Consider the following 26,809-nt stretch of genomic DNA (forward strand, 5'->3'; position numbering starts at 1 on the left):
GTAGGGTGCGGCTCCACCAATCTATCTCCCTCTCACACTCCCGGATACTCCTCAACCTTTCCACCTCCTCCTTCAGCTCTGCCACCAGGCCGAGCAGATCATCCACCTGGTCACACCGCGCACAGGTGGTGTCTCTGCTGCCCTCCGGTACAAGTGACAGGCTCAGGCACTCCCTGCAGCCGGTGACCTGGACAGCTGTACGCTTGTGTGAGGGCTCCATGTGAGTCACCACATTCCTTCTGGCGATGGCTTTTGGCCGAGTGGAAACCATAGCTGGTCCTGTTCTGGGAGGGCAACGACTACTAGTTGAGTTGGCCTCTAGAGCCAGGAGGGGGACTGCGCCCCGCCCGCTTAGCTTCCCTGCACGCCCTCCCTCATGAGCTGCCATGCCACGCCCTTCTGACACGCCACGCCCTGTTCGCCGTGCTCCGGGTCGCTCGTGCTCCCAGGGGGCACTCCCTGGGGGCTGCTCTTGTATGTGAGGGGGGTTTGGCCGCCGTCCCTCCTGTCCCCACCCACGCTCGTCCGGAGCTCCCTCCTCCGGCTCAGGGAGTTGGGGGGCTGGGGCACCCTCTCACTCCCTACGCTTTTGCCTTCGCGGGTTTTGCCGCGGTTTTGCCGGTTTAGGAAAGGTCCCCCGGAGCGATCCTCCACTCCGGAGCCCTTCGCCTCTGTGGCTTCGCTGAAATGGCACAATTCTTATCACAATCTGTCAACAGGAGCAGAAACGTGAACATACTGTGTAAGACCATCAGCTTTTCCTTTGCTCACCTTCCCTCTGCTGTTGTTTGTATCAGAATGAAAGGGGAGCATTGACTGTGAGTTAAGAACATAGCTCTTGTAGAGGGAAGCATCCGCAGTACTGGCAGTACTGCGTATCACGTTCATGCTCACTGCACTAGGGTTTAGGTCAAGTTGGCTCAAGGCAGTGGTATGCTAACTGCTGTACAGGCATCAGGTTAGCTGCTTTAAGCTCTTGGGGCAGTCATTTCCCAACTATAAAAAAGGAGTAAAACGAGTGAAACACATGTACGGGGTTATCGATGCAATGCAGCAATTATAATGTTAATGTCATGATCCTTCTCTCTTAAGTATTGTGTGTTGGGATGGAGTGTGGCAGACAAGTGAAAGGACAAAGGCAAATATGCATGATGGAGGACTATCCAGAAGGGTGAGGTTATCCAGAGGTTATTTAAACTCGTACATCCACAGCCTCATCTACAGCATCTGATGTATCCTTGTTGCGTTGGATGCAGACTGCTGTGTGGTAGCAGGTTGGCAAAAAGAGAGTGAACATTGCAGGCGTGGTGCAGTACTTGTGCATTCTTAATATGCTCTAAATTCCTGGCAAAATTTATAAGAGCAATTCACCTATGATGAGTTTGAGGAGACGTAATTATTAAATAGGCATTCTTGAGCTGCTGGATGTTGAATAGCTCTGGCTTTGTTTTATAAAAATCAGAATTGTTCAGGCTTACAGTTTTTAATCACTTTAAAGAAGATTAAGAATATAAGAACAGCCAGTAGTCTGACAGGAAAAATCCATCTAGCAAAGGCTTCTGTCCTCAGTGGCTCTTAGCTAAATATTTGGTGAAGAAAAGTGAGAGCAAGATAAGCAATCATTGTTTCTCTTGCTGTGTCCTCCTGTATTCCAGAAGTTTGATTTTTTTTGAGACAGAAATTGTTTCTTTGTGTTAAAAATTCTGTTCCCTAATTCAACATTTTCTGCCCAGTTCATGTTTTATGACCTCTTTTCTAGGTGCTCAATATAAAGAACAAGTTCTGGCTGCATTACAAATGCTGGATTTTTGTTTGTTTTTTAAAGTGATGTCAGGTGTAGATATTGGTCCTATCCCGGAAAAAAAAAATTCTTCTTGTGTGAACCCACTGTAAGACTGCAGGGGCTTTGAAAGTACTATGAATATATAATAGCATCCTGATAAGAAGTTCTGATTCGTAGCAGATATGAAATCATTGCTAAAGGTAATGTTTATACAGCAGACTCTGGAGTAATTTATCATGTATGTAGCTTTGTGTTAACATGGCTACTATCCCAAGCTAGTTCATCTAGATCAATGCAGCATATGATACAGAGACTTCCTAATCTGCTTCCTTACTGCCTTTGCTTCTGGAAAAATTTAACTCCACTTAGGTATCCAGCTAGTAGGGTTACTTTCCTTGGAGTAGCGTGTAGGGTGGGCTGAGCAGGTGTCAGTGCTCTCTGTTGGCTGAGCAGGTGTCAGTGCTCTCTGTTCTGACCTGCCAACACTGCATAAGAGGGGAGAAGGTTGGAAGGATTTTCTTGCTTTATAAGCTGTTAGGATTGAAATAGAGAATACAACAGAAAGCAGGGAGGAATTAATTACCCTGTGTTTCATAGAGTGCGCGTGAAGATTTTTCTTGGTTGCACATCAGAACCAGATGACATAATGACCTATAATAGTATCCAAATGTTCCTGTCCCTGTACTCTCAAAGCAAATTTTTCTCTGAACCTAAGTGGTTACTGTTGTTGGTGGGTTTTCACCATTTAACTTTGCTACTTCATGCCTAGTCCAAATACTGTGTATATAATTTACCTCAGAAAATTCAGAGGTAGTGTTTAAAAATTGGTTCATATCCTTAAATAGGAACATAAAAAAAAAGGCAAGCAAAAAAGAAAAATACATTTTAATGCTGCTTTTCTTGAAATAACCCCCCCCAAAAATCCTCTCTGAGCTGTTCCTGAAAAAGATCTGCATGGCTTAATTGTGAATCATAATGCTACTTAAATGCCTGCATTAATTTTATGTTAGATTTCAGTCTTCAGTGTGTAGATAGATGTTTTTATGGCATCATGAATGCTTGATTTGCTGTTGTACTTAAAATTAATTTTATTATCTGTCAAGCTGCATGAAGAGAATCTGGTAGATGTCTTCCATTACAGAATAATGTTTAAAAAATACCTACATGTTTGTACAAATGGCAATGATCTATAAATCCTTTCATTAAAAACAGTGATTTCAAGGTGGTGTATACTCCTCAATCTAACAAACCCATAGAGCAATTCTCTGCTTTTCTTTTGAGGTTTTTAAAAAATAAAGACAAGGATATCTGCTTGGTTTTGGCTTTTTTAGGTAGCTGTGGCAATTGTTAGTTGAACTTACATGCATAGGCTCAAATCTTCTACATAATTATGTTGATTGCCCTAAGAATGGGATGATTTACACCAGTTGAGATTTGCATTCTGTAGGTTTGATTTAATCTTTTTTTTAGGTGGCACTAGGTTTGTTGCAGAAAACTTCTCTGGTTCGATGGAGGCTGAGTTTCTGGACTACAGACTTTTCCTCCACTTCACCCAAGCTTAATTTCTGAGCTTTTATTTCTCATTAATGTGGAAAAAAATCTCTGGCTGTCAACATTACATGCGGCTGAAACTGTCACATATGAAGCAGTATTGTCAAAACTGAAATATTCAAAAAACCTTGAGTGAAATGTTCAGACTCAGAGGCTGTTTGATTTTGTTTGTGAGCTTGTAGGCTACCTTTAGGTCTCATTGTTAAGGTTTTCTCTGAAAACCAAAAGGGCGTAAAAACCTAAGATAGGCTCGAGGAAACAAACCAGTTAATAGGAAAATTACAGCAAAAGTTTTTGGTGTCAGCAGTGGTGGGATAAATTTTACAGCAAATTTTGCTGGAAACACAGTTATGCATGGATCAACTGCCCAGCATACTTACCAGGTAGAATCTGACCTGGGAAGTACTTCTTACTTTTTTTTGGAAAATAGTTCAAGATCCCCCCAAATGGCTATCAAATGTTAAAATTATAAAATGAAATAGTTCTTTATATGTAAAGGAAGCTTTCTGACACATTTTATTGTATCTTGAAGGTGGGCAGTTGGAAGGCGAATTTGCCCTGGGTTGCATCTCCCACTATCAGTTTAGATGTACATTGCCCCACATCTTTTTCCACCTGAAACTTAGTACAGACTTGGCTAGTTGGCTCAATAGTTTGTTCATCTGAATAGTCTGGACACCAGGTAGTCCATACCAATTAACCAGCAAAGCAGAACTTGGTGGGGTCATGGAAACGGTACAGACAAAGACAATCTAGATGTATCCCTTGTGCTGTGCAGTCTATTTTTATAGTTCTGAGGCTATCAGGCTACTCTCTCATTAGTTCTTTGTTCTTTTTGTCAATGAATGAAAGGAAAATTAAAACTCGGCTCAAATTTTGAATGGTATCAGGAACATAAGCTTTTTGACACTAGATTCTGGTGGTGTTAATCAAAAGAAAATAAAGCCACACATTCCTCTTTTTTTTTTCTTTCTCAAATCCCTTTTGCAGTAGTGAGGAACATCTCATACTGTCCCGTGTAATTGACAGTGATACTGTTATCTAAGCTAGTTATGCTGCAGCTTTTCTTAAGGGTTTAGCTAGTATAGAGGACCAGATGCTCTTCTTCATGGCTTCAAGTTTCAGTAACTGGAGAGAACTGCAAAGAGGAGAGCTATAATCAAGTTAGGCTTTAGTGGCCTTGAAAATTATAGCTGAGTCATGATATCCAAGATTTCAGAGTAAATGTGTATCAAGTGCACTTGAATTGTTAATCCTTGTGCAAGTACTACTGTTTTTTCCTCACTGTAAGATTACTTTTGGACTAATGATTCATTTATGTGTGAGCTCTGTATTACACAACTGGTAAGAGATCAGAATAGATCAAAGCAGACTTGGAGCTGGTTCAAGCTAGAACTGCTTGGGCATTTTCAAAGGAGCAATGCTGAACTGTGGCAGGAGAGAACATGATCCACTGGTGAAGGTAAACACTTTAACTAACAGGGTGAAGGCAATAGTGGCAGGGGTTTAATCCACTGGTAGGTAAACACTTTAACTAACAGGGTGAAGGCAATAGTGGCAGTTTTTAAAATGGCAAAAAAAATTATACGTAAAATTACTTCCTAGAGACCCTACGGCACATAAATCAAACAGCCCATCATACATGACAATGATTTTTTTTTTTAATAGGAAAGAGAGAAAAATTTAGTAATATATTCTAAATCTTCTGTCAGGATTTGACTGTCAGCAACAAAGTCCAAATTGGGATGTAAGTGGTGATCACTAAATTAAGTTTGACCTCTGACCTCACACCTGGAAATACTGCAGAGAAACTTTCTAGTGCTCAGTGAGCTAATTTTAATCGTCTGCAAGCATAAATCAGTTTAGTTAGCAAGTCTACTCTGCTCTGGTGAGACCCCATCTGGAGTACTGCATCCAGCTCTGGAGTCCTCAGCACAGGAAAGATATGTACCTGTTGGAGCGGGTCCAGAGGAGGGTCACAAATATGAAAAAAGATAAAGTAAAAGTAAAGATAACTAGGAGTCTTGGCAGCTAGATGGAGGCAGAATGGGGATAGACGTAGCAAGGTAGAGGCAGAATGAGTTTTAAAATAAGACATACTTAACTGTGCTGTTATGTTGGATTTATATCTGTTACACCATTGCACTTAATGACACATGGAGAGCTTTGTAATGTTGATTACACCTCCATCTGATATTGTTTACAGTAGCTTTAATGAATATATAACTAGCCATAAACCCCAAAATTTTAATTTATATTCATGGTGAATAGTATTATTGTATCTCCCAGTAGATTTTATGGTTGTACATTAATAAAACTTTCTGCTCTTTATTACCATGTATGAAAATAAGAAATGGTGTCAAGAGAGATCTAAGTAGTTATTCCATCTTTGATACTAAGTAGTACTGCAGATGTTATTGTATCCCAGTAGATTTTATGGTTGTACATTAATAAAACTTTCTGCTCTTTATTACCATGTATGAAAATAAGAAATGGTGTCAAGAGAGATCTAAGTAGTTATTCCATCTTTGATACTAAGTAGTACTGCAGATGGATAACATGAAATTCATGTCTAGAATCACTTTGTTCCTATAGTAGAAAGAAATATTTGGGCTCAAAGCTTCCGCGAGGCTAGTAAGTCATCAGAATGAATAAGACTTTCATTATGGTTTTTGGCATTGTAAGTTTATGTTAAATATTGCTCTTTAGCAAGTGATGCAAGCATTTTCTTTCAGTTAGGGTGAGGCCCAAAATACATCATCTGCCTACTTATCAAAAAGGACAGATGCTGCCATTAAATTGCTCAAATTTACCATCAGAAAATTGTGTTGCTTTGGTATTACACTTCTTTTTTGGCACTTAGTCCTTAGGGTTTTTTTTTTCATGTTAAATGTCAGCCTTCTAATGAGGGCTACCCCATAATGCATATAATGGGGAGTTGGGAAAAAAAACCAACAAAAAAAATCCCAAGCTATGCTAGGGTTTATTGTAATTTCCTTTTGTGAGATATAAAATGCAGCAAGTTTGTGAATACAAAGCTATTTCCTCAGGACACAGAACTTGGCCTCTCTGTGCATGTGGTATTTTGCACTATTTTCCATGCTATAGAATTTTATGGCTTAATTCTCTAGCACAATGCATCATCAGTGCTGCTTATTTACATTGATTTGTCAGTCTTGTTTTTTTAAATAAATAGAATATGTAGTAAATCATAGCTGGCTTTTGAGACTTAAAATTGTCAGTGAATTAATTGATTTGTCCTTGCATATGATAAATAAGTGTGTGTTTGTTTGCAAAGTACCATGTTTAGTATTGAAATGTAATGTAACCCCAGGAGTGAAAACAAGGAGAAGAGAAAGGGCAGATGGTGCAGAGCAAAGACAAATGGCGGCAACTTTGACATGGTTGTTCTTGGAGTCCAGGACAAGGTAGTTTTGATGCTGTATGTGACATAAGCAATTTTTTTGCAGGAGACTTTCACATAGTCAGTGAGTGTTTGTTAAACATTCGATAAGTCTAGCTGACAAGTGTGCTATGCTTGCAGAACCAGCGGTCTAGAAATATGGAGGACAATGTAAAGGGTGTTTGCATAAGAGGGCAGAAAAAGCCTCCTGCTAATATGATATTAAGACTTTGTCATTGAAGTTGTTTGGTAGGACAAGCCAGTGCCATGGGAAAATCTGCCAAGGGAAAAAGTACAATTAGTTACCAGCATTTGAAATATCCATTCAAATTATGACTTTGATCTGTTAATAAATTTTGGAGTAGGAAAGTAGAAGTAAGTGTCTGACACTGTTGGTAGTTCAAAATAAGCAAAACCTTTGCCTTCAACTAAGTTGTCTGGAAGACGGGGGAGGACATCATCGTTGCATGCAGGAAGGAAGAGCAAGCAACCCAGTGGATAACCTTGTGGCTCTCTGAATTAGTTGCTGTCAGAATATCACTGGGAGAGGAGACAAGGTACAGCGGCAGGAAGAACCAGGCGCATTCTGGTTCTTAACTGCAGGTTTTCCTGGTCACTTCTGTAGCAGCACTCTGCTATAACTCTGTGACATTGTATGTATTCACTAGTCTGTCAGAGACCTGTTAGTACTAAGGCTTTACTGTTGCAACTGTCCTTATTTTCCCTTTGCCTAGAAGGCATCAAGGCCATTCTGTCAAATCATTTTGATGGATTTACTCTCCCATCTTTCCATTTTCCCCTTTCCCATCTTGTGCTTGGGGAGTGGTATTTGGCGTGGCATGTGAGATGATGCTCCAAGAGCACTCCAGAGGGGGGGCGATAGTGGTGACAATCTGCTGTGTGTTCTCTTGTTCCAGGGCAAGGTCCAACCACATGTGAGTGCTATTGCATCTCATGACCATAACTGATAGAAATCTCTTGATTTTACTGACAGTTTTCTTACTGCTGTTGTAAATCGAGAGCCGTGTTTCCTTTTAAGCCTTGATTTTTTTTTAGGCTTACAAAATTTAAATTAGATGAAATATTCCTGTTGACATTCAGTGAAGAATTAATGTCTCCTTCAGTTCTGCTCAAATCCTGTTTGATACAGACATTTGGTTTGGGTTGATATTGGACAACAGCCATTTATGCATCTCTCTATCTCAAGACAGGGTTTTTGCTGGAAATCAGTTTTGGTTTTGTCTTTTTGTTGCTTCACACACTGCCTCCTCAGACCCTTCCCCAGCATGAAGTGTTCATTTTCTTTTCATGTGACTATTTCTGAAAACCACCATTGCTTTTTTAAAGAGATATCAATTCTGGGTAGGCAGTAGCACAAACACATAACTGTAGAGGAGCCTTTTTAAGGATGCATTGTTTTAGTGTCAAATACTTATCCTCTTTTTAAAAGGTTTGTGAGCCATGCCTCATTTAAACAGATTTAATGGTTATTTACCTCTTCTGATGAGCCTCTGAAGTACAAGTAGGTGGTAGGGTGGGGGGAAATGGAGTGAGATAGTTGGCTTTTCTTTCTGTTTATTGTCTGAAAATGAGCCTGGAGTTCTGTCTTTATTTGCATACATTTTATAAGTGACAGAGCTTAAGCTCATAGAACATATTTGCAGAAGATTTGGGAGTGAGGATTTGAAGTGATACTTGTTTTGACAAATACGCTATGTCAGGTAAAAGCAAGTTATTTTGCTCAATTCTTTCCTTACAAAAACTGTACTATCTTCAGTTTCATACACTTTTGTAAGTCCTAAGTTGTCTTCTAAGCAAGCCACTTAAAGGATTTTATATTGTTGTTTGATTAAAGGAAGAGCTGTGCTGTCTAGGATTTGTGTATAACATTGCAAGAGAATCTTACTACAAATTTTAAGTTATCTTGGTAACTTGGTAAGTTGATCTTGGTAAATTAGCCTATTTTCCAGGTCAGGAGTTATGCCAGTGACAATCAAATGCGTAGCTTAAATTAGTATATAGAAAACAGAATAGTTTTCTATGGAGGCTATTTTTTTAATCAAGATTCCAGTGATGGCATGTCACCAAGTAAGGCAGTGGGTATTGTTTCTTGATTGATTAGACACTAAATTTAATTTGCATGTTGCCTCTTAGCTTTAATGTGGAAAACAAATGTAGGATTTAGAAAAGCGGGGATTAGTGATAGCAAGATGCATATAAAATCATCTTGTAGTGTTTTAAGAGTAAGTGAGCAATTGCTGGCTTGTGATTCAGAGTTCATTTTTCTAATATGCTTATGTTAACAGTTTTATAATTAAGCTTCACTTAAAATTATAATAATAATTTCCTTTTCCATTCATGCATAACAAAGCACTTAAACAAGCATTAATAAGCCTCATATCAACTTTGAAAAATAAGTATTATTGCCCCTGTTTTACAGTTGGGTAAACATAATTGAGGGTAAGCGATTTGCTCTGAAGTGACAAATACTGCAAAGGGCAGCTCCTGGACACTCCTTCAACTGTGTGGACCACAGTGTTAAAGTGCAGATAGCTGGGTAGATCCCTAAATATTAAGGTTTAATAACAAAAAAATGAGCTCAACAATGCTTACTGTAGATGAAAAAACTTTGTGTAAATAACATGTATTGTGGCAGAAAGTGTGGGTCTCAGATTTTTTGGGCAAAAGACAAGGACTTGGTGTTTTGGTTGATCTGCCTTTTTTTCTGAGGTCTTCTGCTCAGCTTTTTCTGTAAAAATAGTAGTTTCTCTTCTGAACATGCTTTTGTGCCTTTCTGACACATAAATGTAGATCCTTGAACTTCAGCTGTGTGAAGGCCCAAGACAGGCCTGCAGATCTGCAGTGCATCATCCTTTGCGAGGACAGAGGTCTCTCTGTGCTCTCTGCTGCTGTGGAGATTAAGAGCCAAGGAGCATGGCCTGCAGTGGATGACCACAAAAGCAATCCATGAGCCTTTGCTGGGCAAAGCATCATGGTCAATCTATTATTTCACAGCTCACCTGTTCAGGCAGGAAGACCCTGAATCTTGGCTGGGATATAGCACTTTGATCCAGCCTTTGACAAAATGCCCAGCCCAAGTTGGATTTGAAGGACCTCTCAGCTCCTCAAAGTATTTCCAGTTTCTTCTGAGCAAAGACTTTGTACATGACCTCTCCACAATATTTTTCTGTGCTCAAGGCATATGTCACTGAGAAGGGTGTAAGCAGGAAAACAAAGCAGTCTAACATCGGTTGCATGTTAACATAGGGAAAACTTTCCTTTCTATTGGGAAGTAGATAGGTGGACCTCATCAAGATGCATTTAATGATTAAAAAGCTATAGAGTAAAATTGCTGGACTAAATAAAAGCTGATCTTGCAGGTTTTTTTTAGCGTAAATTCACAGGAAACATATAACCAGCCACTTCCAGAAATATATCCTAACCTGCACCGCAGCAGGAAATACAGAATAAATAATTACAGATGCCTCAATGGAAGGCATACCACAGCAGGCAAGGAATAGAAAACCTTCCTTCCTTCAGAAGAAAAAAATTAAATCACACAGTAAGAAAGTAGAAGAAAAAAATAATGAAAAAAAAAATGGAAGCAAACCATAATAAATAGTGATGAAGCCACCTGGAAATTAAAAGCCCACCTCTTGGGGAGAGGAAGAATTTTGGTGTGGCCAAAGACTGCTGATGTCTTCTGACTTAATTACACTCCAGTGTTGCTTACTGATATTATTCACAAGTGTCATCATGGTATTTGTGTAGTATGTAAAAAGTTCACAAACACAGAAGTCAATGCCATTCACATTGATGAACAGCTTGCATCCCCATGGCTGAAAAGGCACTTCCCCATATAACAGCATATACATTGTTGTATAGTATATACAAATCTGTCTATATGTATTGTAAATTCAAGACTACAAATTTATATGCAAAACATTTTGACATGACTGAGAAATCTGTTTATTTCCTGAGAGGTAATTTAGATATTAGAACATAAGGTATTTTTGACAAGTATTTAACCTTTGTGCACATTAGAACTTCAAGTACTTAGCATATCTAAGCACTATTTGGACCTAAATTAATTATTAAATAGAATTTGCATTCAAGCATATTAATATTTGACCCACAGATTAAAGGGGCAATGAGACAGTGTTTGGTACCTGACTACAACAGAAGGAGAAAGAAATTAAAATAGTGCTGTGTCTCAGTTCATTTTTAGGAATGAACAACTATGATAAGGAAGAATTTTTTCTAATAGGAAGGAATATAATCCTTTTGCTGCATTGTCGGTGTTAGTAGAAGTAACTCTAGTCTGTCTCTAGGAGGACTAATAAGACAACCTCAAAGTGAGGGAAGCAAGATAAGCAATGTAATCAGGGTACTGGAGTTGGAATGGAAGAAATTCAAAATTTGGGATACTAATCTGCATTATTAGTCTGCAGCTAATTTTTTAACTTTGATTTGAGAAACAACAGCATCCATCGGCAATTGAATTTTTGTTATGGAAAAAAGTATTCAGCTGCATTTTGTCCTTTCTGGCTGCTTTATTGTTTCTGTCAACAGCATTTCTGGATCCAGTACTACCCACAGGACTGAAAAAGAGACAGCTCAACTTACCAGGATAATTATATGCATACTTAATTTTAAGCAGCTGAACCATCCTGACAAATCTAACTTGAAGCAGTTGAACAGTGCCTTAGTCGGACTATTCAGGTACTTAAAATTAAGCACAGCATTAAGAACATTGCTACATTAGGTTTGAATGCAGAAAAACATAATTGCAACACAGCAAAAAAAGTTTCCACAGGCAGAAATCAGTTTTCTCTCCAGTTTGTTGTCAACCTCCCACATGCATAGTTGTATTTACATCATAGTTTTCTTCAACCCTAGCAATATCAGCATGTTTGTTGGCTAAAACTGCTGAACTTTCTGTCATTGCTTCCCAATATTAGAGACGAAGAGTGAAATAAAAGCCGTAAGTCTGAAACAAAGCTCTCATTATTAGATACCAGACAGCTATAATCCCATCTGTGTAGATCTACAGCCAGGATCTGGGTCATGTGAAATACTCCCTCCTTCCAACCAGAAGCCCTCTAATGGTTATTCATGACTAATTCTAAAGAGAGCACTGCAATATACTGCTAAGTGAATGTATTCTTATCTTTAGAATCCCTCCCACTGAACAGCATTTCAAGCAGCCATTATTATAACAGTCCTGACAACTCCCTGATTAATCCTCATCCATGTGTGTCTGGTATTATTAACACTTAACTGGTCAGAGCTCAATCTTTACTACTCTCTGAGTGTTCCTTCATGCAGTGCCTGAGTGAAACTGTCATATGTGTTGTACTGTCAAGCTAAAATGCATAAACCATTTCCACTTGTTAATTTGTTTACTGACACTTCTTATGTAAAGTGCATCTCTAAAGGTGGTGGTGGCAGTTCTAATTGCTGGTGCAAATCTTGGTTGTTGCTTCTGCTGTTCTTTAAGTATAAATCAGCGTGCTATGTAGATGTCACATAGTACAGTGTTAGGTGTTTCCCGTTCATTGCCCTGATATTCTTCTGATGTCTCAATTTGCTATGACTGCAATGCTGGGCACCAGTGGTCATTATCTGTAGGCACAGTCTTGAGTGTAGAAGGTGACTTGTCTCTCCTGTCAGGAGTATTTGTCCTGCTATTCCTGGTTGCTAAGCTGTTGTCATGTAGCAGTTGCTGCAGTGGTCAAAATAGGTTTTATCTGGCATATTCTGCAACTAGATCTTCTGAAATGCTCTTTACAATTTTAGATTTAAAAGTGGCTTTGAATTCACTGGCTGAGTTCTGTCAAATAAGAGTAGGTGTCCAATGTATTTGTCTTCTTTCATCACAAACTAGATTTTACCTGGACTGACCTTAAAATTTTCTGCTTGGGCCTTTGCCATCTCTAGCTTCAGTCTCTGCCTGAACTGATGCTCTTATCGTGTCATCAGCTATTATACAAATGCTGAAACACCTCCAGGTTTTTCTGTGTTTGTTAGCAAAAATACTTTGTCAGCTGATTTGATTGCCAAAAATAAGTAGATGGAAAAACATTTTTTTTCTTTCTTCCTCCCTGCCCCTTCAAAGTACGTGGTTCAGACTGTTGATTATCTGAGATCTGATTTGTTAGTATCTGTATGGATTACTAAGTATGTTTTTATTAATTTGGCTGTACTGAATGTCTGCTATGGGGACTGAGGAATGCTGTCTCAGGATAACCTTGTTAAGATGCCTGAAATCAAGGTGGATTCTTGCTATGTGTCTCAAGTTTTTGCCAGGTGTAGAGTGGACTTCTTTGCTTCACTTGTGAGTCTCTCCTTTTACTGGCTCTGTGCGTACAGCTCCCTACATCTGTCATTGCAAAGAATGTATTTCTGCATCCACATATGATGGTGGTGATTTAGCAATTGATGTATTTATTGGGCTTATTCAAGAACTCTTGTACTTCGTCAAAATTTCTGGATATTGTGTAATCAGCTCTTTTTTGATGTTGTGCATCTTTGTTTTTAGTAAGCTTATAATGCATGCTAGCTTTAACTTTATACATTTAGACAGTTGATATTAAAATATAAGCGGGAGAAAACTGAGGAGTGGCCTTGTTCTTCATTGTCATTTCTAATGGAGGATTTCACCAGCGACTCTTCCTCAATCTTCATATATTACAAACACAACATTCAAGTGGTTTTTAAATACCTTTGATACATTTTTCAAATGTGGGGTAGTAGACGAATTTTAGCTGCGGTAACATGAAATGCATAGGTATATTGCTTTCGTACTGAACAAAGTACAGTTGAATTCCAGTCTTCCACTCCACTAGCAGGTTTCCTTCCCCAGCTGTATGGTTCAGAAATGAGACCTGATACACAGGAGTGTACCCAAGGAGCCTGGCTAATAGCTTGCATTGCCTAGCGGGAGCATGTCTGCAGTTCGGGTATTTTCGTGCAAAGATTTTAAACATACTGAGACTGTGCCTCTGTTGGTGTGAGGGTTGAGGCATCTACAGATGGCTTGTGGTCTGTTTGCCCTCTTAAATTGTAGTTTGGAAGCCACTGTACTGTGTAATTACTCTTAATCTGGGATACTTTATACACAAGAGCAACTTGATCTCATCTGAGTTCAGCAAACAATTTGTAGGTCTTGTATGGCTAAATTTTGGCTATTTGTGTAGGAGAACAGACATTTAATTGTCTGCATTTTTGCTGCTACTTCAAATACTGAGCATATTCTGTGTGGCTCTGTACAATTACAGAGTCTTTTCAATTTGTGTGACCTGTTGTTCCATGTTTACTTTTATTGGTCCAGTTCCTCCTTCCCTTACCTTGAAACTGCTTTTGTGCAACTGGCTACACAGGCTGGTCAATATGACACCTTTGGGTTCTTGTGACTTAAGGTAGGATCTGCAATTATACATTACTTTTTGCACCTTAAAACAGGGACTTTCAATACCTCTTCTTTTTATCTAGTTATCCATAACTGTAATTCTTCTTAATTCTGAAGAGTTTTTATTTTTATCTGTCTAAGCTATTCTTTTCTTACATGCAGACATACCCAGAACTAGTTAAAAACAAGCATTAAGTACCTTTATTTCCTGAAGAAAAGAAATCTCTCTCTGCTGGTGTGCGTTCCAGCATCAGGCTTCCTCTTGATAACTTTACAGATAATAGCAAAGACAAATGTTACAAAAGGAATATTCCGAGTAAATTTAAATATTTCTATATTGTATACATCTGGTGGTAATGGTGGGCATCTTAGTTCAAGCAGTAATGTATTGTCATTGTTCTAGCTGTTGCTCGACCAGAATGGCAGTTTGCAGTCTATTCTTCCTCTGCCTTCGTATTCAGCATGAAAGTCAGTCGTAAGTATAAAGCTACAGTACAGCTAGACTAGTTCATTGATAGAAGAGATGATCATACCTACTGCTACCCACAAATGCATATCCTTCCATGCAATAGAAACATCTCCTTACCCCTGTTACTCAGGAGTTGCAGTGCAAGCTGTATGTAATAATATAAACAAGCTATCTTTAAGTATAAAGATATGGTGCTTATTTCCTTGATTCTTAGATGCTTATACTGCCCATTGGTAGCGTAAGTCGCTCTGAGCTGAAGCTACCATTTAGGTCTCATTTCTCAAATAGGTCCTTTCTTTTGGCTTCTGGGACTTCTTCACAGGGCTATGTGTTTTGTTCTGACAGTTTGCAGTAAGAAAAAGGCTTTTTTTTTTGCCCCTACATTTGAAGCTACTCTAGTCACCACTATCCATTTTGTTTTCATCCTTGCTGGCTTCATTCATTGTCTTTCATTGCAAGTGGTAAAGAAAACCTCACTTTCTGGCCTTACCATTTCAAGGAGTTGAAGGAATGGAGATACTAAATTTTTGGCCTTGCTTGCTTTATACACACACACAGACACAGACACAAAAAGTAAGTGTATTATCCCCATAGTTTTTCTGTTTGTTGTAGCTGGATCATTCAAAATAGAAAAGTGTGTGGAATGAGAGATGATTGATCAGCAGGCAAATATCAGGACAAAGCAGATAAAACAAATGTGTTTAAGCTTGTGGAGGAGCATTGATTCTAAAAACAAGTTTTAGGCACAAAGGCCATTATGAAGAAAAACTGACAAAAATCCTGCAGCAGTAGACTGAATATGTCTTGATGCAGCCTGTGCATTTGTAAATTCATAACAATAGCAGCTGCTGGACCAGCTAGTCTCTCTGGTTCTGTCCCTCTCCTTTTCTGTGAGAGGATAAGAGGAAGAAAATGGGAATTGCATTATGTTTCCTGTTCCTGTTTATTTCAGATCTGGGAAGGACTTCTGCTTTACTCTGGTAATTGCGTTATATACTGCAGGAGGCCAATATATTTGCATGATTAATAGTCTATTTTGACAAATTATGTATTTCTGAAAAGTACATGGAGCATGCTGCATTTTAATGTTGGAATAACCACAGTTTAGTTTACTCATCTATAAATATGCTTCTCTGTTCTCATGTAGAATGTGCATAAATCACATCTCAAACATGAGATTATCATCAGCAGTCAGTAAAAAAAGATATTTCCATGGCAACAGTTGCTAAATTAAACAGTGCATCTGTACCTCCTCCCTATTTCTGTCCAGAAACCTCCCTGACTTTAGCTCAGATAACATGTACCTTACCGATGAGTAACAAAATAATCATACCTGTTACAAAATAATAAATTCACCATTGCCTGTGTAAAGAGTTATTAGAGCAAAAATTAGCAATAATTAATTACTGCTGACAGTACTGGGCATCAGCCTTTTATATCTGCACTTCTGTAACTCTCCATAGGCCCTGTCAAACACTTAGTATTGTTTTTCTCATGCCTGGTGGAGTTGCTGTAATTGTATTTTGAAAGCTCTGGAAAAATCTTCTGGCCTGGGTGAAAATCTGACCAGTCTTCCTGGCTTCTGCTTGAAAGAAAAGAAAAAAAAAATGTGGAAGTGATGGAAAGGCACTTCCCATGGCTTTATGGTCTTTCTTCCTTTTCTTTATGTACGTCCAGGAAAATTACTGTTTTAAGGAATAAACTGACATTGTTCAGCAGACATTTGGAGGTTATTACTCTTACTTGTGGCAGGTAACATGAGTGAGCATGAGGATTACAGGATGATGGACACTGGCATTCTGGGCTGATGTGAGGGCTACTCATTTGATACCAGCCTTGATGGGAAATTGTAAGAGGGACAGAAGCAGGTCACGAGGGACCTTTACAGGAGCAGGCAGGTGGCTCACCTGTGATAGATGGATGATGTATATTAACATCATTATACAAAAAGCATCTACGGAGTTGTTACCTTGTGATGCTCCTGAATCGAGGACAGCTGCCAAGGAGAGTGGTCCCAAGGAGGCTGCAGAAGGGGAGGGATTACCAGCCCTTTTCAGTGCTGTAGCACACTGTGGAGCTGGTTGTTAGGAGAGTAGCCCCTGGGGCCCTGAGCTGTTAGGGGAACATCTCAGGGCCTCATTCAGCTTGCACACTTGCCTGTGTCTGAAAGTTGCAAGGAGGGATGCCACATTCTACTGCACAGTTTCTTCCATGTCTTCTTTGGGTCATGTGTTTCACCTTTCACAAGTAGTCATTATATGTGAAAGTTAAATTAGTTGTGCACAGTGTCTTAGTTGCTTTTTCATTGTCATCAGAACAATTCTGCTGAATTTCTTTAGATCCTACACCAGTTTAATTACAGAGAGAATGGGAACCTCGAGCAGAATCATAGCTGATACCTCTGTTTACTTCAGTTTCCTCCTTTCAAGCCAACAGAAATTCAAAGGAATGAGAGCAGCACTGTGCAAACAGGGAGTAATTTTATGATATATCTGCAGGTTCACAGGGCAGAGAAAGAGCTTGCTTGAGAGTGTTATTTATGGTTTTATCGTTGTTGCATTATTGAATGTGGCTGTTCCAGCAAATGTATAGGTGGATTTATAAACTCTTTGGAAATTTAAGTGTAAGATAATGCCAGTTAGTAGTTCAGTTTGTGTCCCAGGTCTGTGTGATTTCAGCGTGTTCAGAAGTGGCTTCCTCAGAACACACTTGGGTGGATTTTCAGTGCAGTTAAATGGAGAGGAAACCTTGTAATTTGAGAGGAAGAGGAAATCTTAGAGGTTGGCAGAAGGAAATGGAGTTTGTAGGTTCTTGTCCTAAATCTACAGTGACTTGGGGCACATGGTGAATGTTTTCCTCTTTCTGGGTATGTCCTATTCCACAAATATTCTTATGAATGTCAGGGCAGTTACTTATAAAATATTAGCTGGTGAAAGGAAAAGAGCTTCCAGTCTGTGTGTTCAGATACTCATTTACTAGTTCCTCTTAACAGAGTGGGGGACACATCAATAGTTCAACAGGTTATATTAGGATGCCGTGAAACATGAAAAAAAAAATTGGGACTTGGGGCATGTATGCATTATTTTAATGATAACTTTGTTTTCAGTGGTGTGTATTAATGGGAAAGAGAAAATACCAAAGGACAGAAATCATTAGGCTTGTATAATAAAGTATTCTGAAAAATTTCTGGTTCAGTGGAATACTGGATAGTGTAAGAAGAATCATGAGCAATTTTCAAATGGAAGCTACTGAAGGAGGATTATATGAGTCAACGTGTTTCATAACCAGGTACTGTATGAGGATAATGTCCCCTTCCATTTGATTCCTTTTGCTGTGCTTGAATTGTTTGTCCTATCATCCTGAGGAATCCAGTTCTTTTCTGTTTTTCTTTCTCACTCAGGTCCTCTGCATTTGTTCTGGTTGTGAGAATAGTTGTCTCTTTCACTCCCTTAATCCTCTCAAAGCAGTCTGCAGTTGTTTCTTTCTTACATCAAGAACCACCAGACATCTTGTCTTCTGGATGCAGGCAGTCTGTATGAGGCAGTTAGAGACCTCAACTCTACTGGTTTTGGTCTGACTGTGAGCAGACATGAGACTTGGTCTGTATGTGTTGTATAGGATAGCAATGTTACCAGTAGGGTTGGTATTTTATAAGGTTCCTCAGTAAAGACCGTTTAGTAGTTTTGCAGAAAGATATAGAAGATAAGTGGGAAAATTTGGTTTTTTAGTTATACAAATTATAAAAATTTGAGATAAACCCCTCAACAGTTCTGTCTGACTATGCTCTTTATATGATGTGTATGTTACTTAATTAACACTTATGCATTTTGGTATTCATGTGTTTTGTGGTTTTTGGGGTTTTTTTTAAAGTGCTTGTCAGTACCAATTGCTTTCAGGAGGTTAAATAAGAAACTTGGGGTTTGTTTCCATGCAAAGTCATCAGCATCTTTCTGCTGTACAGTGTTAAGCGATTACTGTTCTCCAGGATGTTTTCCTTTTCATATATATTAACTGCTTTTGCCATAATAAAGCAAAACCTGTGAAAAGGAAGAGGCAGTTTCTAACAATAGGAAATACTTTGTTTTTCACTGTACCTCATCACTAGTGTGAACTATTTTAAATTTTGAACCAAAGATTTCCAAAGAAGAGATCAGAAAGACAGAGAATAAATGGATACTTTTTCTTTCAATTTTGTTCTTCAGGTATAAGCTACAGGGACATATTTTGACTGTTTCTGCATTGAAAGAAGAAAATGCTTACTCTTTGCTATTATCTAAAATATTTCCTATCTACAATGCCTTCCCAAATTCTCAACCCTCGCAGTATCTCTTTTTTTGTCTTGTAATGCGTAACTTCATGTGGTCTCGTTCCATCAGCATTCTGTTCTGTTTCATCTCCTTTATAGCTTTTCATGTGATCCAGTTCATCTTACGCCTCCCTTTGGCCTGTCCTCCCTTCATCCTAAACTGGAAACCTGGGGACTGAAGAGTGAATTGTCAGAGGCATTTATTCCTGAAGCATTAGGAGTCTGGCAGGATGCTGAAATCTGCACTGTGCTTTTCCTTGTCTCTTAGATCTATCTTAGGCAACTGTTAGATAGGCAAAGGTGGAGAAGATAGACACTAAGGCATTCAGAAATCTTTTGCTTCCCTTCAGGGGCAGTTGGAGATGTAGAATTGGACTTCCTTATGGGAGTCAAGTGAGGAATGGATCAGTTGCTATAGGAGGACTTGGAAGGAAGAAGACTGTCACATGTCATGGGTTTTAAAATCCTGTGTGTTCCTGACCAAAATGGGACTGTTACCAGACTGTCTGATGTATGATAACTTCTGAAACTAGCAGAATGTTAGCAGGTCTTAACTGATTTTACAGCTGGCTTTTTTTTTTTCAGCCAAGAAGTAATACTAAATTTAGTCACTGTTGCTCTTTATTAAGAAAATGGAATGAAAAATCTCAGCTGCTTTCAACTGCTCACTGCATCTCTAAAACAGCTAATTTTCCAACTCCATCTGACTCTGTATGTGATCAATTGCACTTAATCTGCTGTGTATGAAGGGAGTTTAATGAAGTTTATCCTGGCAGGAAGGAAGTCTGTTAATATGGATATTCTGAGTTCAGGGGGTTGTGCATTTGTGTCCTTACACATTTCCTCAGAAATCTGAGAAAGAACTGTGTAAGGCTACTGTTCCCCAGGGAGCACGTTTTCCATCTACACTGAGAGCCTGTCCATGTTTTCTGGCAGCTGGGTGATCCATTGGATTAAATTTTAAGAGGCTATTTTTCATTATTAAGCTTGGAGAATCAGGAATACTGATGATAGCTTAATCAGTGTTACAATTAAACAAACACAAGTAGCCCAGTCTTGGGCTTCCTGAAAATAATTATGTGGAGCTATTTCGGGTTTAGATGCACAAATTAAGTTTGGGGTGACTTGACCATTTGTCGGTTTTACCAGTGTGTGAAAAGTGACTTTTTTGGTGTGCTTTTTGTTTTATTTGCCTGCTGAGGCTGTGCCTCAACTCATGTGTGGAGTTCACTGACTAATTCAGCAGTATGAGGAATTTCAGGTAGAATTGTCAAGTAATTTAAAACTCCAATTCCCTATCTCTAGGGTAACTTAGCCATGGGGCACATCACTGGGAAATCAGTCACTCACTTCCTACCATTTCTTTTCTCCCAGACTACTTCAAAACAGGTCTTTAATTGCCCAGCAGACTTTGTGCTGGTTGCCTGACTACTTCAAAACAGGTCTTTAATTGCCTAACAGACTTTGTGCTGGTTGCATGTCTACAGGTGACGTAGGTATCCAAGGGTTGCATGAAGTAGATAAAAAAAAAAAAGAAGCCATTCTGTCTGCTCTGTTATAAAATAGGGATTCTTCTCTTTCCCTTACTCAGTCTGGTGTGAATCATGTCCTCTCTTCAAAAATCCTGTTCAGCTAACCCCAGCTGAAATGAGGGCTCTTGAGGCAAAAGAGTGTGCAGGCAGAACAGCAGAAAGTATTGGTACCTAGCAGTAAGGCTTAGTGATTTCCAAACTACAACAACTAGAGGTGCAGCATCGATATGATCAAAGTACTGTTCTTGACTATATTGCTTTTGTTTCTCATCTGTCTATTTCACTTTCTTGGACCAGTAAAGCCAATAACCTGCCCTCCTGTTCTGATTGATGCTTGAAGATTATGCCAGAGTTTACACTGGGCATTGGGCTTGGCTTCATTTCTGGAATCTCTTTCGGTCTGGAGACTAAAGACAGGAAAAGGAGTAAAGTAACTAAAGATACGGGAAAAGTCAAGAAGTGTCCTTGAGGGGAAAAAGAAAGAAAGTGTAGAAGTGAGAAAGGTGTGCTCAGGAAGAGACGTACAGAATGAAGAGATGAGAAGAGGATGTTCTGGGCAGTAGAAAGAAAAAAAGAAAAAAAAAGTGTCGGCCATTGAAAAACAGCAGTGGACAGAATAGAAAAGGAGGAGACAGTATGGGTAGAAGAAGCAGAAAAGGAAGTGGTAAAAGGCGTAGTAAAGAAACAAAATAAGAGAAAGGAGAGAAAATGAGGTGCAGAAGAAAAAAGATACTTGAAAGAAGGAATGCATTGAATTGTGAAGGCAGCAAGCAAGTTTAAGAATGGAATTAAGGGGGAGTGAAGAAGGATACCATCCCCTATCTGAATTGTGTGCTTCCCCACAAGGCCATTTTCTTCAAGCATTTCAGAAGGATGATCCCCTTTGTCTCCTCTGTCTTCCTGTGGCATCTTCAGTCAGCCTCAGTGTGTCTTCCATGCGCTAATTCCTCACCGTGGTTGCTTATAGTCCCTCTCAAGCTCTAGAAGAATGGCAGCTGTTGCCAGCAATTGAAGACAATTAGTGGTTGCTTTGTGAGTATTACGGTTGGTAATTTTAGGGTTTTCTCCTTCTACCTTGCAAGAATTAAACCACTGTTGATTAGGGTAGAAGTGAGCTGCTGATGACTACTTTTATAACTCCCAAGGCAGTCATGACTTGCTGTTGGAGAAACATAGCTTTATGAGAACAGTCCAGTTCTAATAAAATCACAGCAGTGATTTTATCTTTGGCTTTTGTAAAAGTAAACACACTAAAACCAGGCAGTCTAAAATCCTGCTTCATGTCCCTTTTTTTCTTTGCACTTTTTCACCCCCTTTTTGGTATTTGTCAAGAGACATGCTTCTTCAAGGCAGTAACTGACAGCACAGGTGACAGAAATAAGTTTTTCCTGTCTATCTGATAGTGTGTGATTGTTGCAAAGACCTCATTCATATTCTTGTCACTGGTGTAATGTTCAAATGTTGTGAAATGCCTCTGAGTGAGACCTGACATCTTGACCTGATGCTGATATTATGCTCAGTACAGTGCATCTAAGTATTGTTTGCCTCTGCAAGGTTTAGTAATAAGCAGAAGATGAAGTAGCTAGACATACACCTGTGTTTTATGTAATTAACACTTGCTGTCATGTGTGTTCGTTTATTTCTTGACTCCAGAGACAAGAGTCAATGAAACCAAATATGTAAGTAGTAGAAAAATTGTTATTGTGTATGGTATATTTGTTTCTGAATTCAATGTCTCAAGACCAAAAAATAAAGAAGTAAGAATAGCCTTAAGTTATTATAAAAGGTAAACAAGACCAAAAGATCTGAAGAATTTTGGATTTAGCTTCTGGACATAAATTAGGTCTTTTCTTGCCATGGAGAAGGTAAGACCTTCATTCCAGTGTCTTCTGTAAACTTTTTGCAAGATTTTGTGCCCTTTGTGTGACATGGCTGGTGATGACTCCTGCTAAAGGCAGTTAATAGACCGACCGCTAGTGTGATTGTTAAAAACTCAGAACTTCTGTTGTCTGAGACTGCTATTTATTGTCCATATTACTACCATTGTTAAGTGAGATGATGACTTCCAGACTGTGTCCTGTTACGAAGTCTGCACAGAGGTACTATTTTTGGCCATTAAATAGAGGGAACAGCAAGTTAAACTACTACTTGCACATCTCTGTCAAAAGCACTGAGGCCTTCCATGTAACTGCCCGAGCATGACCTTTACTTTGAGGTACAAAATGCAATTTGCATGCGATTCAAACTGTTACATTTGTGTTGGGTATTTAGCCAAATTGTAATAGTTTGATAAATGAATTCTAATAATTTTCCTGACTAAATAAATAACTCCATTTATTTTGTTTGTAACTGATATATCTTGACATTCTCTGGTGGGTAAGGCAGAGGTTATCTCCAGTTCTGGTCATTAGAGAACCTGGGGCACATTTTTAAAAAAGTCTTAGCAAGTGTTAGAGTAGGCAACACCTTTTTGTGTTGTACATGCTGTTTTACTCTTCAAGCCATTTCTGCAGCAACAATTGTTTTTTCAGTATGAAAACTTTCCTTCTCATCAGTGATTCTTCTGGTGATCTGTAAGCTCAAAACTATTTCCTGCGTAGTTCTGTAAAGCAGAACTGAGTTAACCATGACCCGACAAATTAATTGGTAAATACTTGTTCAGCATCTTTGAAATTGCCGGCAGGATATTAATTAAGCTTTTATCCAAAACTGGTTAGAGAGCCCCACTTCCTTCATATGAAGTGCATGAATTGGATGGAATCGGTGGTTTGAAGGTTCTGCATTTTACTGAGTATAGAAAGGGTGCAAATGTAACTAGCCTGTTAATAGACTAATTAATTTTGAGTCTGCGAATGGAGTTGAACCAGGGATGTAGGTGACAACATAGTATTTAAAGCATTTGTATACTTGACCTGTCTCTAATCATTTCAAATCAGCAGCAACATTTCTGCATTTCAGCAGCATGCATACCTACTTTTGACTTAATTGCACTGTTCTGAGAACAAAATAGACACAGTCTATACTAATAATTTTTTGCGAAGGGTAATGCATGAAAGGATTAGAGTCCTCAGAGTTAGAGTTCAGAGCATGCTGGGCTGTGTGTTCTGTTGTGGTTTGATGATAGATTCACATCTCAGAAACCCATATTAGCAAGCATAGGAAAACAGTTTGATCAGCCAAAGGATTTTTTTGTTTGCTGAGCAGCACAACATTGATGCAGTATGAGATACTGAGGCTCTCCACATGTCCTGAAGAAATGCTCACGTTTTCTGGGTGGAGAGGTCTTTGGTGGTGTTTCAATGTGTGATGTCATTGTGCATGAAAAACATCTGGTATGTGAAGCAGAACCGACCTTCCACTTCTGCTTGAAATAATTTCAGCCTGTAAAATGGCCTGCTGAACTGAAACCTAATCACAGACTGCTCAGTCCCTTGTCATAGATCAGAACCACAAGTTTAATCAGCAGTTCAGGTAGTCCAGACTGAAAGAAGAAAATACTGAAGAAAATACTGAAGAAAATAATCCATATTGAGGATAAGTGGTTATTGACATGAAAAGACTTGCCAACACCATTAAAATGATCAATGAACAGTTGCACTGTCAGCGGCGTAAACTGTTCAGAGCTAATTTCAAATTGAAATCCCAGAACTTTCATCTGAACACCTGCTGTTTAGAATTGGAATATGAAACATTAACTGTTATTACTTCCACTCTCCCCCTCCCCCTTCAAAAGGCACCCAAAACCAAGCAGCTGTTACTCCTTAAATTAAGATTATGTTTTACATCAGTTTCAAAACAGTAATACTAGGGACATGGCTAGATTGCATACAGTGTTCCTAGGGTTCATTCTTTGTAATGAACTAAAATTACAGTCTGCTGTGATAGATCAATGAGTAAATAGAAGTAATATCTTGTGAAACATATTTTGTGAGAAATGAGAACACTGACCATTTTGCAGTAAAGTTGAGCAATGTTACTGTTCACTGTGAGGGACAGGAGAAGAGGCAAGAAATGTTGCTTTGGCTGCCAAATTAAAAGGCTAGTTTTATGTAGACTTCCATGCTCAAAGCACCACATATGTTCAATGACTATGACTAGATAAATTTATGTAGTATACATATAGCTGGTATATGTGCTAGGCATCATTGCAGTATAATGTGGGCTTTAGAAAGAAGTGCTTTTGATTTAGGAAAGGTAAATAGCATTAGTATGAATAGGGCTCTGTTTTTGCTGTCACATGTGAGATCCTGTCCTGGTTTTGGCTGGGATAGAGCCTTCCTTTTTTAACTATTTGATGGGATTTGGGCATGTGTACAAGGCTTTGAATTGGAGAGTGATAAAGTGTGATTTTTTTTTTTTTTTTTGTACAATGAACTGAGATGTGTTTGTTTAGTTGCCCGAGGTATTTCATACTTTATATTGTTTTCCCATATTTTCAGTTTGTAAAATACAGGAGATGAGTAAGACGGCAGTTTTATGACGTACTTAGCAATAAATGGGCACAAAATGTTATGCTGTAATCTGTCATATTGATGTTAGATACTTTTCTGTTTCTGTTATATGTAAAACTTTCTTGATAACATTGGCTACTTCACTGCACAATTGTGATTTTCTACCTTTATACACAATGGTTAAAGCGCTTTTTTTTTTTTTTTAGGTCAAATAATTTTTCTTTTTCCTATCTTTTGTAAAAGACGCTAGTTGCATGCAGGTGTTTAGGAAGCCTCACAGCAATTTAATCATACATATAAAACTATCTTTATTTTAAAACAGAGATGCAGAAATTAAAGCAAGATTCTGAAGGATTCCACTGATTTGGAGTACTTCTCACTTTTGAGTTCCTAATGAAAGAATACTTTGGAGCTGATTTTCTGAGGAGCTGACTGTGGCCAGACTTCTATGGAAAATTACTGTATTTGTGCGTTTTCTACTAGTCCTAGATTTTTGCTCTCCCAAACAGTTCACATAGTCAGAGCTTGACATAGGATGTTTGAACGGTGTGCTGAAGAGAATTGCTGACATTAGCTGCCCCCTGTGAATTGTAAGCTGTTATCCATTTTTATACCATCAGAAATGCTGTGGCAACAACACAAATGGTATTGTTGCCTGGAATTTAAGGTGTTGTGAAACCTCTCAGCCTTGGAAGAGTTGAGCAGTTAGGCACAGGACGGCATCAATATCAGCCAGCTCGGTGAGCAGATAGCTATCCTGTGCCATTTTCTCTGTGTGTTTCCTGTAGTAGGGTATGGCTGATTGGATTTTATTTTGATTATTTTATCTGACCATTCCCAATATCCGTGTGGATATTGTGATTTATGTTTGATATTTCCAGCCTCATTTACTGTGGGTAGAATAGCCTTGTTGAGAAATGCATGTACAACAATAATTTACAACAATAATCTGGGTACTCCCAGATAAGTAGAATTTTTACATTGCACGTGCAGGTAAAAGCAGCCTCACCTGGATTGTTGGATCATTTAATCTCTGAACATGTTGAGTTCTGTTAAAAAAGGTACTGGTTGGGTCAATTATATTTCAAGCTGTTTGTCCTACTGCACTTTATTTCCACCAATATGACATCTTTTCAAAATGCATCCGTTTGTAGAAAGTCTTTGTTGTAGACTGTATTTCACACATAAGAAGTGATTGAAGGTGTAACTGCTTTTTGAAGTCCCATTTGTGTTTTTCTTAACATGGTACAGCACCCATATTGTACGTGACATCTACCTCATCTGACTTCTGCTTATTAATATGTTCCTATGGTAAGAAATAATATCTAACTTTCCTTTCTCAGTTCTGGATGCAGCTTGTTTGTACCTTAGCTAATGTTTTGGAAATAATGTTTTGCAGGATAGTGCCCATTGTCACATAGGAAGATGACATGGATGTCTTAGGGTCTGTATTAATGTTGGCTTATTTCACTATCAGTGCTTCTCGTTTTCTTTAATACAGTGGAATTTGGGGGGCAGTTTACTAAGATAAATTGGGATTAATTTACTGTAGATTTTAATATGCCTATTCATCTATAAGCTGTCCTTTTATTTAGAGATTTTCCTATATTTGCAATGGCTTCATCTTTCTTTATCCAGATTAAGGCTATGCTCTGCTCACATTATGCCATCCTGGCAATACAAAGATACCATATAATAGTCAAATAAACACATTTACATCTACTTTTATTGTCAATGGCTTTGATTCAGAATTGGTTTGCTGTAGTGTGTAAAAACTTAAAATACCACTTTAAAGTGACTTGTGTACAATTTCAAAATTCCATGGATGATGGTTTTATATTTAGTACTGAAAATAGGCATTTTGCTATTATCAACAGTAGGAAGGAGGAAGAGTACAGGTATT

This window comes from Aptenodytes forsteri, unplaced genomic scaffold (assembly GCF_000699145.1).
Source record: "Aptenodytes forsteri isolate BGI_AS27 unplaced genomic scaffold, ASM69914v1 Scaffold227, whole genome shotgun sequence".
NCBI lineage: Eukaryota > Metazoa > Chordata > Aves > Sphenisciformes > Spheniscidae > Aptenodytes > Aptenodytes forsteri.